This window comes from Achroia grisella, unplaced genomic scaffold, assembly GCF_030625045.1.
Source record: "Achroia grisella isolate CSIRO2021 unplaced genomic scaffold, CSIRO_AGI_Agris_v1 utg515, whole genome shotgun sequence".
NCBI classification, from domain to species: domain Eukaryota; kingdom Metazoa; phylum Arthropoda; class Insecta; order Lepidoptera; family Pyralidae; genus Achroia; species Achroia grisella.
In genome coordinates, this window is record NW_026712908.1 from 3,458,518 (window position 1) to 3,474,569 (window position 16,052).

Here is a 16,052-nt window from a genome sequence, read left to right on the forward strand (position 1 = left end):
AATATAAGGCTGAATGACAACTTCATATTTAGTGCGGTTATTCGAACGCAAATAGTACAGCAGCCTCTCCATTGTTTAGTGACCACCGGCCGGCCAAATGAGAAAAACCTCACATGGGATTGAGGAGATTAAGAAGAGAAATGAGGTAGTCGAGCCAAATCTTACACCTCACCAGAGATTGAAACAATCGAAAAATCATTAAAATCACGTCATTTACTTAATAGCCATCCCGTCATGTATTGGCTACAGTTGTTCAGGTATATGTAAGAGTACTCTAGTTTCATGAAGACTATAGTAACTATTAGTTACACAGGCACGGAACATGACGAGAAGTTTGCATGGATATGTTAATTGAACTGACTTCATGATCATATTGTCATCCTCCAAAAGTGAACAGCCTTTTGCCATCCTTAAAAAAAAAATTGTGCTCTGCGAATTGTCACTTCCAATTAGCTAGTAACATAACGACAGTGTAACGAGTACTTCGTTTCGTAACTAGTATGTACGACTACTCTATTTGTTACTCTTACAGCTGTACTCTATATCACATTGTCATGCCCTATTGACATAACCGCGAAAATTGGAAAACCATTTTCGCGGTCGCCGCCGGCCGGCATCCATTCGCCAGTCTCAGTTGTTGAACCGCGGTGTGAGCACGCGTGACTCGCGCACTGACGCCGTCATTCGGCATTCGAAACGTAAATAAAATTCGCGATTCGTTCGAAATTTAAAAAACTGTGTTGAAAGTGAATAAATATTGTGTGTGAATCGTACTGGCCACATAATAAAAAGGTATGTTTGTTTTTTTTATTAGGTTTTTAGATAACTTTCGTCATGATTTTGGTCAGGTATTTTATATTCAAATATGATAAGATGACGTAGGTAGGTAGAATGTGTTTGCAGATTGTAATGGTATTAATAAAACAGGTGCCGGTTAAAATGCGTCCCGCACTATGTAAATATTTTTGCACATTTGTGTTTGCGAAAATATATAAAACATTAAAAAAAATATTTTGTATGTTTCTGTAGGCATTTTAAAAATTATTTTCAAGGCATAAAATAATCTTTATTTGTGTTAATATTTTAGTTACAATATTATTAATTCGTATTAATATGGTGAATATTATTATTGTGGAAAATACTAAATATTAAACATAAGCAAATCATATTCTTGGATAAAAAAATAATCTTTTTTATATTATAATAGGCTAATTTTGAGATTATTTTCAAACAATTACATTTATAATGTATGTATACAATGACAAAATATTTTTTAAAGATACATATAGTTATAGATATATATGGCGCTTTGCTTTACTACTGAATGCACTACAGTCATCCCACATGGATTGCAATGTAGGCGTAAAGATGAAGTTAGTAAAGTAGAGCAAAGATAGAGCTTTATATGCAATCGGACGCAACACCGGACAATTTGACCACTTTGAATGGCGTTGAACTTTACAATTCTGATGATTCTTTTTGTCCATTACAATATACAGTGAAATAAATTTTATGTGAATAATAAAATAAATTTACACGCCTATATGTATTAAATAATGGGTAATTTTATAGAATCTTTTTGAATATGTACTCCTTTCTTTTTGAGCGGAAAAAAATAGAGCGCCAATCTATAATAATATTATATATTCTAAATAGTCTGTCTGTCTGTCTGTCAGTTTGATAACTTTTCTGAATTACACGACTGATCCTAATTAAATTTAACGAGAAATTAGATTGTATCAAGAGAACTGACTACAACGATGTAGTATTATATGTTTTTTTAAATAAATAAATAACCGTGGACAATTAACACAGCGCTATCTAGTCCCAAGCTAAGCAGAGCTTGTGTTATGGGTAGGTACTATACAACTGATATAAATAAGTACATAGATATTTCTTTTTGTAAATAAATAAGTTAAAATAAATTAAAGACCAATTAAGACATTAATTTTTAATTTTCATAAATCTTATTTGTTTAAATAAATGCTATATTGAAGTAAACGCTAAAGAAATGAAAGATTACTTACAAATCAAGTCAAATTATCGACAAATTTTGTTCTATTTTATGATACCGACTTATAGAATGTGGGAGTTTGCATATCCCATTGTTGTTTTATTTCTTTTTGGGGACCTTCAAGAGCTGATGTCATAGCCATGCCAAGCTTATAACAATTTAACATTTCTGAGAACAGTTAAATTTTACTTCACACAAATAAATGAAACAAAGTCAGTATGTTTTGTTTGAATGCCAAAAAATTTGTGTTCAAATTCAGTATTGGTTCTACTTTTTCGTCCAAAAGCCATATTTAATACTTAACACGAGTTTTAAATATGGATTTTGGATAATGAAGATTTTTCGCAACTAACCGGATGAATGGAACTTAATGAAATTTGGCGTAGAGATGGATAATATACTTTAATGCACATAATTTCAAAGTACATATGGGCGTACTTAGCATAGTTGCGTAGTTTAAAAAATCTAAGCGTACAGACATCGGAAACGACTCCGTTTTATACTATACTAACTACTGACCCAGCTTCGCACGAGTACTTCGCACGCACATGTATTATATATATACTCGTAAAGTTTCCTCTTGAATCACTCATCTACTAAAAAAACCGCTTCAAAATCCGTTGCGTAGTTTTAAAGATTTAAACATACATAGGGACAGACAGCGACAGACAATTTTGTTTTATACTATGTAATGATAAAGTTTACATTTATTTTCATATAAAATTTACATTGTATTGAAATTCATTCATAGTAATTATATTACTTGATACAATAATTATAATGTAATTACGGTCAAACAATTTAAATTTATTTGATATCGCTATAGAGAAATAGAATAAATAGTAATTTTCGTATTAAGTTTTTTCAACTGTCTGCTTGGAACTCAAGACCTATGGAGATGCAATCGGTAGAGTAAACCACTGAGGCACAACGGGCACCGCGATATTGCTGTAAATAAATAAAATTAATGTAACAAATGCATTAAAACTAGATGAAACTCCGACTTAACATTATTATTTGGCTGTCGCACAAGAATTCATTGCATCATATGTATGCAGTGCATGTAACGCAATGACAAACGACCACTAAGTGCAGTAAAATGGTGAAAATAAATACCACTAATACCACAAACGAAGTAATAGCTCTTGTGATATTCTAGAACATTCTCGAATATTCTTTTATGAAAATTGATAATCGTTTTTGGAGTATAATGCTTAGTGGTCGCCAGTATTCGAAATTTGAACCTAATTAATTTAAATTTTAAGCTTGAACATTATTAAGGTTCTATTGTTAAAAACTATACTTCTATAATCACAGACACTGGCAGTTTTAAAAGCAAAAAAATAAAGAATATACATGCGTGTGCGTGTGTTTAATATATGGTAGTGTGAGTAATGTTTTTTTCATTAGTCGCCAATATTCGAAATTCGAACATAATTAATTTAAAGTATAAGTTTGATCATTATTAAGGTTTTATAGTAAAAATACTTCTAATACCACAGGCACTGGCAGTTTCACAGGCAATAAAGAAAAGAGTATATACGTGTGTGTGTGTGTTATACATATATATGGTAGTGTGAGAAATATTTTTTCATTAGTCTCCAATATTCGAAATTCCAACATAATTAATTTAAATTACAAGTTTGAACATTATTAAGGTACTAGTGACAAGATACTATACTTGTATAATCACAGGCACTGGCAATTGCACAGCCAATAAAGAAAACAGTATATATGCATATGTGTGAGTGTTACATACATAGTAATGTGTACTGTGTAATGTGTTTTTTCATTAGTCTGCAATATTCGAAAATCGAACATAATTAATTTCAAAGACGATATTTCTATTAGTAGTGTGTATAATGATTTGTTTTCATTGATTTATTCTATTTTTCATGCATAATTTAAGTCTCCCTGTCTATTTGTTACTTACCTTTTCACGGCTATGGTAAAAGTCCACAATCAGATGGAACGTATGCTTGTTTGCCACCATCATAGTATATAAAAAACGGCATGATGGGTCTTATTGATATTTAATATGAAGTTAGATGGTAGGTACCATGAGAATAACCATAGGTTATCTTGTACAATTTCAGATATTTGTACAATAGTCAGAATAAAACAAATAATATACAATAATATTTATTGCATTTTTTATACTAAACTATCATACTTATACTAAAGTATTAATGAATCATTGATTTATAAAAAAAAGAAAGCCACTATTCATTGTATGTTAACGTTTAAAATTAATTAATGTAATTCAATTGAGGATACTACTTAAAACAAACAAGGTACAGTACATCTGCATTTTTTATCACATCCGTAAATGGTCAATATTATAAACATGCTCTTTTAACCCCTATCAGAGATTAATATTTAAAAATAAAACACGGTAACGTGTACGAAAGTACGTCTTTTATTTTTAAGTAAGTGCACGGGAAAAATGGCAAAAAACATGCCATTTGAGCCAGAAAGCAGACATCAGACAGCTTCAAATACCTCAGTCTCATCTACATCAGCCGCTAAGCAGTATTAAAAGCTGTTTCTGTTCTATGATGAGATTAGCCAGTGAAATTACACGATAAGAAGCTATTCTAATGCTATTGTAGTTAAGCTATTATTTACAGCTTCACCGAATGATAAGGGGCGAGTGCAGATGGTACTCCAAAGCCGCGGAAGGAGTTATGGAGTGATCGATCGTCTACTCCTGCCTGGCGGATACGACTTTAGTCTGTTGACATCGCTAGGGGTTCGAACCTCGGCTCAGGCCGTCATAATTTCAATCCCCATTTGAATTGAACGGGGGATCGATCGGAAGATCATGATAATGTCATCTCCGCAGATCTGTTCATGTATATAGACTACAATTATAGCTTAGTAATTTCTTTATGTTATACTAACGAGCGACTTCGCACGGATGTATTACAAATCTTTCAATTTCTCGGCTTGTTATATACTATAACACGCGTGTGTTATACATATAAACCTCTATCTATTGCTGAAAATTGCATTAAAATCTGCTGCGCACGACAAACCAGAGAGGGCACAAGGAGACAACATTTTGAGAGTCAGCTGTCACCTACACTAGAGGTGGTGAAGCATAGTTCACACTACCAGTGCAATTATACAATAATAACTAACAATAATATATTACCATGCAATTATATAATAAGTTGCCTATAGATTTAAAAAGTTTATAATATACGGATGATATTAAACACAAACTAAAGGATTTTTTATTGAAGAAGTGTTATTATACAATTAATGAATTATAAAATAAGTGTAATACCATTATTACACTTATTTTATAATTCATTAATTGTATATTGCATGTCCATACATGACATTTAAATTTATTATTATGAAATTGACATTTTTCCTTATTAGACATGTATTTTAGACATATAATTAATTAATTAAAATTATGATATGTAATAAAATTCTATTGTGTTAAATTTTATTACATATCATAATTTTAATAATAAATTGTTATGAATACATGAAATTAAATGAAATGCGTAATTTGAAATACATAAGCGAACAGACAGCGGCGCGGCTTTAGTTTATACTATGTATAGATTAAATATGAGAGATTTTTATGTAAGAAATCTCTCCTCAACTCTCGTGATTCCTGAGGAATGTAACTAAACTACATATTAACATTATAAGCATGCATTTCGCAAGTCACATGACTAACTAAAATGTTTACCTATCTCTTCGTTTTGAATAATTCAAATCGAACCCAAGGAAATACTACTTTATATTACATCATGATTAATAATGGCTGCATACCACAGACACGTAAATAAGCTTCAATGACACGAGTAGTACAGTAGTTGTACTATGTGAAACTGTGATAATATAAGGAATGTATTATATACTATGTACGGCAGAGCAGACTAAACAAGAACGAAACAACATTGTCAAATCTATAAGTATGTTGTATGGAAAATCTACCTAAAAATTAAATTCATTCATTAATAGGATGGCATATTTATTCCATCTCTACTAATTACTCGAAAGATTAGGTTATTAGATTAAAAGAAAGGTTAAGGCTTATAAAAGAAGATAGAAGAAAGAATGAAATAAAGGCACAGACTACTCGGGCTAGATTTAAAAATATCTATTATTATAGTCTGTGTCACAGTGTAAACTTTAGTGTAGTGCGAATGAGAAAAAGTCATGTGTATACTGAATAACGTATACCATTATATTATCTGTGCGTATACTAAAAAATCCACTGATATTAAGTTCAGATGTCAATTTTAAATACTACGATTACTTCTGTGTTAAAAATAACAGAATACCGATATATTCACAAAATTAAATTAAATTACAGTCAATTTTATCAAAAATAAAGTTCCGTTGAATTTCCTTTACAGATGAATTTCGAGTGTCCTGTTTTAAAAAAAAGAATAATTATATCAATGAACTACTTTTTTCATACCTGTTTAAAAACATTTTCTAGAAATACCCTGAGATACTCTTCAGGTGTTAATTTTAAATAATATCCTTACGATTACTTCTTTTATCAAAATAATAGATTATCGATATATTGCAAAAATTAAATTAAATTCTAATAAATATTAGCAAAAATAAACATATTACAATTGAATTTCGAATGTCCTCTTTTGAAAACAAAATAAAATGAACTACTTTTTTCAAATCTCTTTTATTTTTATGGATATATTTAAAAAAAGAACACGAAAACGATTCTGTCCAATTTGAAATCGTTCAACCTATAAATTATTCAATCAATAAGTGACAAGGGTTCAATCAGAGCGCATTTATAACGTATCGCATTGTAAAGCTAGTGTAAAATTGATTTACATCGTGAAATACAAGCCGTCTCGTGGAATGTTATTGTCCATTCAGTGATGTACGTTTGTTGGCAAACGCGTGACGTCACTCTGTCTTTATTTTGTCTCGTCGCTTTCCTATTATCACAGATAATATAATATTACATACTATTATTAACGAGTGGAGCCACAAATTTTCTAGTGTTATAATTTCTAAGACCGTGACGATTACGAGAAGGTAAATTACCACAGTTAACATAATATTACATACTTATACTAAGAATAAGATATATATAGATATATGGTTATAATGTAATAATAATATAATAATCTCAGGACAATTCACACAGCGCCATCTAGACCCAAGTTAAGCTAGCTAAAGCTTGCGTTATGGGTACTAGATAATTGATACATATACATAGATATTTTTTTTGTAAATACATACGAATTATACATAGAAAACACCCAGACCGATACAAACAATCATACTCATGAATACAAATGTTTGTGCCGTGCGAGAAATCAAATCCGCGACCATCGGTCGTAAAGCGGTGTGCTAGACCGCTAGACCACCGAGGTTGTCGATCTAGGTTAATCTATCCTGATTTATAGATTTCAAAGCTCAAGTTCAAATATATTTTATGACATACCCATACAGACTTCGTACAAAGTGCCTGAAAAGGCGCTGCGAAGTTATCAACTTTGTAAAGTAACTATATTATTTGTCATAAGTTTTTAGTTAGCTTTCTCTGTTACAATAAATCAGCGACTGATTATTTATTTGAGCGCCTTGCTTGCTTGCTTGTAAGCTGGGTTTTTTTTTAAACCCTGTAAATTCACAGCTCTGTACGTTTTATATGGCTATATTTTTTTATAGCACCTATTTCGCACACAGGCGTATGCACTACGCCATTATCAACTATTAAAAAAAAGACATCAGTATTATGGGCTTCATATGATGATATGATCCTGGTGTCTCTTGGCATCATATCAGTCGATAGTCTGTTTTTCAGTCCAGTAAAAAAAAGATTATCCAAAAATGTTTTCAGCCAGTTTATGTTTTACACGTGTTTAACATGCGAATTACATGTTTCAGTTCATAAAAATAAACTTTTTATCTATGTATATCTGTCTATGTCATTACACGATAAATTCTTAGATTTAGGATCGACAAAGGTATCTAGGTTTTATCACTAATATGTTAATTTGATATCATGTTATCATTCACTGTCACATAGGCCTGCGATGTCTAGCGAAAAAACTGTTAACACTAGATATGTAATATTATACTACGATCACGCGATAACGCATTCAAATTTTGTTTTATTTTGTTACTGAGTTTTAATATATCTATACTGTATGCCTATCTGTCTGTATGTTCATGACTAAACTGTTGAACTAATCTTAATTAATTTCGAGGTTTTTTATCGTTTACTAGCTGACCCCACAAACGTTGATTTGACATATAAATTAAAAGCACTATTAAAAATAGGGGTTGGTGATAGAAGAGTGAAAAAGGGTTGTATGTATATTTTAATGTCACAGTATGACCAAAATAATATTTAATAAAAAAAAAATTAGGGGTGGACAACTCTTATCATTAAGGGTATGAAAAAAAATAGATAGTAGCCGATTCTCAGACCTACTGAAGATGCATATAAAATTTCATAAAAACCGATCAAGCCGTTTCGAAGTATGGTAACTAACATTGTAACACGAGAATTTTTTAAATAAAATTCAGAAGCTTAGGATCGCATTAGTTGTTCCATCATAGCTAAATTCTCGTTACATTTATTTTGCATCTTAGTTACTCCAATACGAAATATTAGCATTCTTGCTTTAAACCTGTATCAACAGGTTTATAAATTAAGACAGATAGTTCTGATACAGGCTCTGATAACAAAATTAAAATTTATTTGAAAGTATGTTGTATCACGAGGTTAGAGATTTCTATTTTTAATCTGGAATAAAGCAGACGAAGTCGCGAGTAACAACTCGTATTTTTATATATGTAGAATGACAAACAAGCTGACGGCCTATTTTGTGGAAAATGGAACCGTCATATCGTCAAAATTATTTATTTACTTATAAATAATTTCCGCAAATTCGTTTATTCCGAGGAATAGAGAGAAACGAACTTCTTAACATTCCAAAGATTCACCGTGCGGTTACGGGTCCATTATGTGGCAGAGAGGGAAACTCCGAGCAGTTCCCGGGACTTGTGACCCGCGTGTGGGTTTAAGGGAACCCTTTGCCGAAGTACTTCAACACTAACCTTCACCGCTAGTGTTTCTCCCCCTGCCCAGCCAAATTTGGTAGGAGCCTGCTAGTACAGCTGTAGATATACGTTCAAGTATAGAACTTACTGCAGTTCTAGCCAGGCCAAGATCTTTAGAAGATTGTAGAGATTTCGCTGGTGAAGATTGTAGAAATTTCGTTGGTGGCATACCATCGAAATCTTTAGAATCTTCTAAAGATCTTGCATCTGTCAAGATCTCGCTCCCACTTCGACCGTTATAAAAAAATATGGTGAATTCACGTACAATATGCTTGTAACAGAAATGGTATACCCAATCGCCAGCGCCTTGAAATCTACCGTCAAACTAATTGATTTATGTTTATGAATTAGATTTATTTAACAATGGCGACCAATGGTGTTTACTATGGTTCAGTTCACATTAATAAGGAAGTGAATTGACGCAACGTTAACAATAAGATTTAAGGGCTAATGTGACGAATGTTTTGGCCCATTGTTGACAAATAGTATGACTTTAATAATATTTAAAAGTTGTTATTTTTCTTGGTTGAATGAGTACGATACCTTAGCCTAGTACTGTAACGCAGACGTGTGCACCATTCCATTATCATTCTTTAAAAAATCATCAGGAGTACTAAGGGCTTCACGTGATGATGTGATGTCCTTGTGTCTCTTGACATCATACGTCATTATTATCATTAGTAGTACTAAGAGCTTCACATGATGATGTGTTCTTGTGACTTTTGATATTGTGAGGGCCAATAGCTTGTTATCCAGTCCAGTCTAAAGTCTAAAGTCTTTAGGTGCTAAAAAAAAGATTATTATCCAAAAATGTTTTCGGGTCCGTTTATTTTATAAATATGTTTAACATGCGAATTATATGTCTCAGTTCATAAATTAACAATAAGATTTAAGGGCTTATGTCACGAATGTTTTAATTTGTTGTAACTAATAGCATGATTTTAATATTTGAAAAGTTTTGTATTTTTTTGGTTGTTTGAGTATGGAATCGTGCTCCCGATTGCGCTAACGGTATGGCACGGCTGGTGAGGCACCAGTGGAGGATGGTAGCATAAGCATAAAGGAAGATCAGTGAGCTTGTCGTGGGGAATGCACCAGTAATTTACCACGATGGTAGGTTCAGAGAACCCAGTGGAAGTCGACGTGATGTGGTGCATTGCCAGGGGGGCAAAGCAATACTAAGGGGTTGTTAGTATTAAGGACTGATAATCCCATCCCTAACAATGTTCCACGTCAGGTGGACCTCAATGCGATTCTCCCTATAAACCATCGTGATAAATTCTTGGTGAATTGAATTTATCACACTGCGCTAACTAACCTGTCCTCATGTTGATATTATCCTCCTCCACTGGTGTTCCGCCATCTCAAAATGTTAGCGCACATTAACAATTAAAAAAAAATTACATTGCTAGGGTGAGTTATTACCCATTATAGACAACGACACGAATTATTATTAGAGATTACACCTATTGTTATATCGTAATTTTGTTAAAATTACAATTGACCTACAAAGTAGTGAAAATTCGATAGTTAAACACATGTTAAACAACAAACAATGTTATTACTACATAATAAAAAATATTTATAGAATGAACGCATACAACAAATACCTAAATATCATATAACAAAATGACATCACTGGTGAAGCATTCGACGCGTCACATTTCATTCATAAAATAAATAATAAAAACAAACTATGAACTTGGTATGAATGAGCAGCGGTCTTGATGTAACTGTGACAAATAACTTTGATCTTTTATAGTTTTTCTTGTGAATAGTAATAGAATGGTGCTCCCGCCTGCGCAAATGGTTTACACTGGCGGAGCAATGCAGGATGATGAGATGAGCATGAGATCAAGTCTCATTCCGTTCAAAGACAGCGTAGCAAGCTGCTTTCGTTTCTGGAAACTAAAACTTGCTGCCATCAATAAATTAAATATTCCGTGACCTATAGTATCATTCCTACAATCATATGAATCCCCAGTTGAAAGGTAAACTTACAGCTGCTAAAATGTACCTATCGGTAAATGCAAATTTTATGTCCGTTTATTTTCTGTTTTCCTTACTCTCATATGCAATAGTATATTTTCCCCTTTCTTATCTTTACTTTTTCTGTCTACCTAAAGATAGTCTAGAAGAAATTGCTTAGCGATAAGACCACCTTTTGTATCCGTTTATATAGGTATATTTACTATTTCAAATATTTGGTGTAATAAAGAGTATAAAAAATATCTTTATATTCATATGTATAAATAAAAAGGTTGTAGCCCTTTATTTGCGAAAATGGCGCGAATGGAGGAGTATCAAATTTCGCACACTTATAATTTATATAGAGGAGTACAGAATTCGAAAATATTTTTTTAATTATGCACAAAAATACATTAAATCAATAAAGAAAATAATATACACACTACCATGTACTTGAAACACACATGTATATGTACTCTTTTGTCTACTGTTAAAGTCTGTAATCTAATTGAGAATAGATATATTTGTCTATTTTGAATGTAAAACATAAATTTCATAAATTCACAAATTACAATATAAATTCACAAATCTAAATATATATAACTCAAAGGTGACTGACATAGTGATCTATCAACGCACAGCACAAACCACTGGACGGATCGGGCTGAAATTTGGCATGCAGGTAGATGTTATGACGTAGTCATCCGCTAAGAAAGGATTTTGATTAATTCTACCCCCAAAGGGATAAAATAGGGGATGAAAGTTTATATAAAACCTTGTCAATTTTAAACCGATCGGGCTGGGACTTTGCATGCATAAAGCTACTACGACATAGGCATCTCCTAACAAAGGATTTTGATAAATTCCACCCCTAAGGGGATGTATTAACGCGAGCGAATCCGCGGGAAAAAAGCTAGTTACAATATATTATGGTCGAATTTAGACAGACCACTGTCGTATGGATATATAAATATGTAGGTATATATGTATATATAAATTTATGTAAGTTATGTTATATTTATATATAACAATTTAAATAACAAACGCTTACTACGAATATCGTATCGTTGACAGCAGACTTCCATTCACAAACACGTTAACGACACCAAATCCCGTGAATGGAGGGAGATAAAGGGCGAATTTGATTTGTGCACAACAATAGCACATCTGTTGCCACAAACACGAGGGTGGAAGACGACGTTACTGTAGGGTTGCCATCTGTAAACCCAATAAATGAGGATAAGAAACTATAAATTACGAAATTAGATAATTCATTTATTTATTCTAAGGTAAATTAAATAATACGTTAAAACATTAATAAAAAAGAACTAGAAACTAGGGGACTAAATTAGGGATTTATACATTTACGTCTAAGAAAAAGTACATACTTTAAATATTATTATTGGATTCCTTTATCACTTAAATAATTATTTAATATTATAATAATTAATATCAGTCAACTATAGTGTTATAGGTACTAGTCTACTGATATAAATTAATACTTAATTTTTTAAATACATTCATTTACTACGATATGCTAAATAATCTGACCTCATGCTCATCTTAATATCCTCCACTGTTGCTCCACCAGCGTGAACTGTTGGCACAAGCAGGTGCACCATTCCATTATTATCCAAAAGAATATACGTAGAGAATACCCAGACCGATACATTTATATCGATGAATACAAATGTTTTATATCGTGCGAGGAGTCGAACCCGCGACCATCGGAAACAAAGCAGTCATCTTATATGTTTTACTCCTATGAATTAGTACTATTTATTCTGTATTGTTAACATAAAATATCAAAAAATGTAAAGTTAAACAGCCTTTGTTTAAAAGAGCAACAGGCAACTTTCTTGGTCGTTCTTGTGCTGATTCTGCTTTCAGAATTATTGGTAATAGAAAACAAATCCGGAGAAAATTCGAATAAATGGCTACCCTACATAAATGTAATGGTGTCGGTCGACAAATAAACTAATAAATAGATCGAATGTAACAACATTTACGACAATAATAAAAATTTTAAGTGTTTCGGACACCCTCTGTGTTGTGCTCTACAATTATTATAAGAGAAGGAAATGTGATATTTTAAAGGTTTATCTTTAAAACGATTTTTATGCTACTCACATAATTCAAAATTAATATTTTGGCAATATAAATATAAGAAACTAAACATTCTTCAATAAACTTGTTTACAAATATTGTTTTTATATTAATACCTACTAAATCACTGAAAAACATTTATACTCATATTTAGTTTATGATGGTCACAATCAATAAACGATTTATCTATTTCAACACATACATATTATACACATTCAGGAATACAAATGTTTGTATTTGTTTGTATATATCTAGAGCTATTCAACAGTGCTCAAATTTAAGTTTATTTGAATAAAAGATTTACATTTCATTTCTATTGAGCGTGAATCGAACTTCCAATATTTCAAAATAGAGGCGGTCCACTAACCGCCACACCACCAAATCTTTAATTTTGAAATTATATGAGCCAAAAAATACGGCACGTTCAGAGGAAACGCCATTGCCATAACCGAAACCGAAAAACAGGAATATAGTAAAACAATGACATAAAACTGTCTGGAATAATGCCACATAATCGTGTATGGTCACGACTCACATCGCATTGTTTCCTTCGGCTATAAAACATCAGAGCGATAGAGTTACTCGGTCGGCCAGGGGTCGCTGCCACCTTGGGCTCCCTGAATTCACCCATTAATGCAGTCTTTCCCAACCCATAGGTACCCCACATTAGCCTTTCTAAAATTCTTATGCCTCTTCTATGTAATACTAGCTTTTGCCTGCGGCTTCGCTCGAGTTAATTTATCCCTTTAGGGGAGGAATTTATCAAAATCCTTTCTTAGGGGATGCATCCGTCATAGTAGCTTTATGCATGCAAAGTCTCAGCCAGATCGGTTTAAAATTGACAAACTTTCATCCCCTTGGAGGTACAATTAATCAAAATCCTTTCTTAGCGGATGCCTACGTCATAACATCTACCTGCATGCCAAATTTCAGCCCGATCCGTCCAGTGGTTTGAGCTGTGCGTTGATAGATCACTATGTCAGTCACCTTTAAGTTATATGTATTTAGATTAAAAATTGAATTGTTCACTTAAGGGAACTTAAATGAATGGTTTTAGGATGAAATGATTAGGAAATTGTTAACTAAATACAATCTCAGTGAATGGTTTTCGATTTCCAGATAATTTATTTTTATTACCCGTAAATTACGGCACTTTATTATCATTACATCCAAATTCAACTAAACATGAAGCGAAATTATACCTAATAATTATTTACCGCAATTCATAACAATTGCTTTTTTCGTTGAATTTGGCACCGAATTTGAATTACATTTAAATACCCGGAGCGAGAGGGTAAAACTAGTTTTGAGTCCATTATTGAATTACACTCCTTAACAATCCTTTGTATCTTATTCTAGTGCATAGTTTATTAAACAAGGTTCTTAGTGGCAGTAATAGGGACACGGAGGTCCCCGCGTATATAAATTTGTACAGTCCACCTCGGTACTATCTACTACATCAGATGGACAAATCGTCCTTGAAAGTGTTCATCAAAATATTCATATAAATTAAGTAATTAGCTACATTATGTTATCACTTCAACCTTGTTCTGATAACAAGCGGATGACAAAGTGCATAACTACTGAGACTTGTAAATAATCAAGATAAATAAACAGTTCGTAATGCGTGCTTATGTAATATGAGTGTATATTACACCTGTTTCCAAATTTATTATATCAATTTCAATATTTGCATACCTCAATATTACCATGTAGCAAGCAAATAAATAAATAATAATAATAATTATTATTTAAGTAATTCCAAAAACGGCCATTTTTATAAAAAAAAACCGTGGACAATTCACACGGCGTCATCTAGTCTCAAGCTAAGTTGAGCTTGTGTTATGGGTTTTTTTTGACTACTCTAATGCTGTTAGCCGCAGCTGTCCTTTACAGGTTCACCGGACAACTGATATAATTTTTTTTTTGTAAATACATAGATAATACATATAGAACAGTAAATAAGGTAAATTTACATCAACTGTACGAGGAAGTGTGTTGAAAAATTATTTTAGTGTCGAAAATGTCCAATATCCAATATGACTATGAATTAATCTTCTCGCGCTGGACTCACAATTTTATTCGGTGTAACTAATCATAAAGGATGTGTGTGTATAAATGAATACTTTCAGAATTCTAACACACCTAGATGTTAAGTAAACCCAATTAGATTTATTAAGACGTGGACCTACTTTCTCCGACTAATGAGTTTTATTCTTTTTAATACAAGGACGTAAGTGTTAGTACTATGTGGAATAAACTAACGGTATACAGTGAACATGCGCTCGCCAATGGGCGTGTTTACTTTCAGATACTATAATCTTGAGGATTCATCGCTTCCGTGGACCAGGAAACGGATATTCAAACGCCATTGCGCGTACACTAAAGTATAAGATCTGATGAAATTCTGATAAACAAGGTTTAGTCGTAAACGCAGAAATTATCCGAGTGTATAGTTCGCAATTGCAACTATCAATTGCTTTATTGGTGGTGGGCTTTATTAATATCCGTGGTCCAGCAGTTTAGAACATCGCCTTAGTTCCGACGTTCACGAGTTCGATTCCTCGAACGACGTAAACATTTGTATTCATGTATATAATATGTATATATTCAAACTTAACTTAATATGCTATCGTCGTCGTCGATCTCACATTGTATTTTACTGATAAAGGCTATAACAGAATAGCAGAGAGGGTGGACTCACTGCACTCACTGAGTTATAGATTTTGTCTCATTCATTAGTTTTAAATTATATTATTCTATGGGCAATAGTTGTATTGTGTAAAAAGTTTTTGTTTGAGACAAATAAAGATTACTATTATTATTATTATTATATGATTATTTGTATGTGTCTGGGTGTTTTCTACGTACATCATGCATGTAT

The 16,052-nt window shown here is 32.3% G+C and overlaps 1 protein-coding gene across 1 annotated transcript in view; it reads left to right on the forward strand.

The window, feature by feature from the left end:
* Positions 1 to 648: 648 nt before the first annotated feature.
* LOC131847008 (uncharacterized) overlaps positions 649 to 16,052 on the forward strand; it is a 162,362-nt gene continuing 146,958 nt past the window's right edge. Inside the window, exon 1 of the mRNA XM_059196444.1 lies at positions 649 to 792. The gene's annotated coding sequence lies outside the window, so the exon portion shown is untranslated. The remainder of the gene's footprint in view (positions 793 to 16,052) is intronic.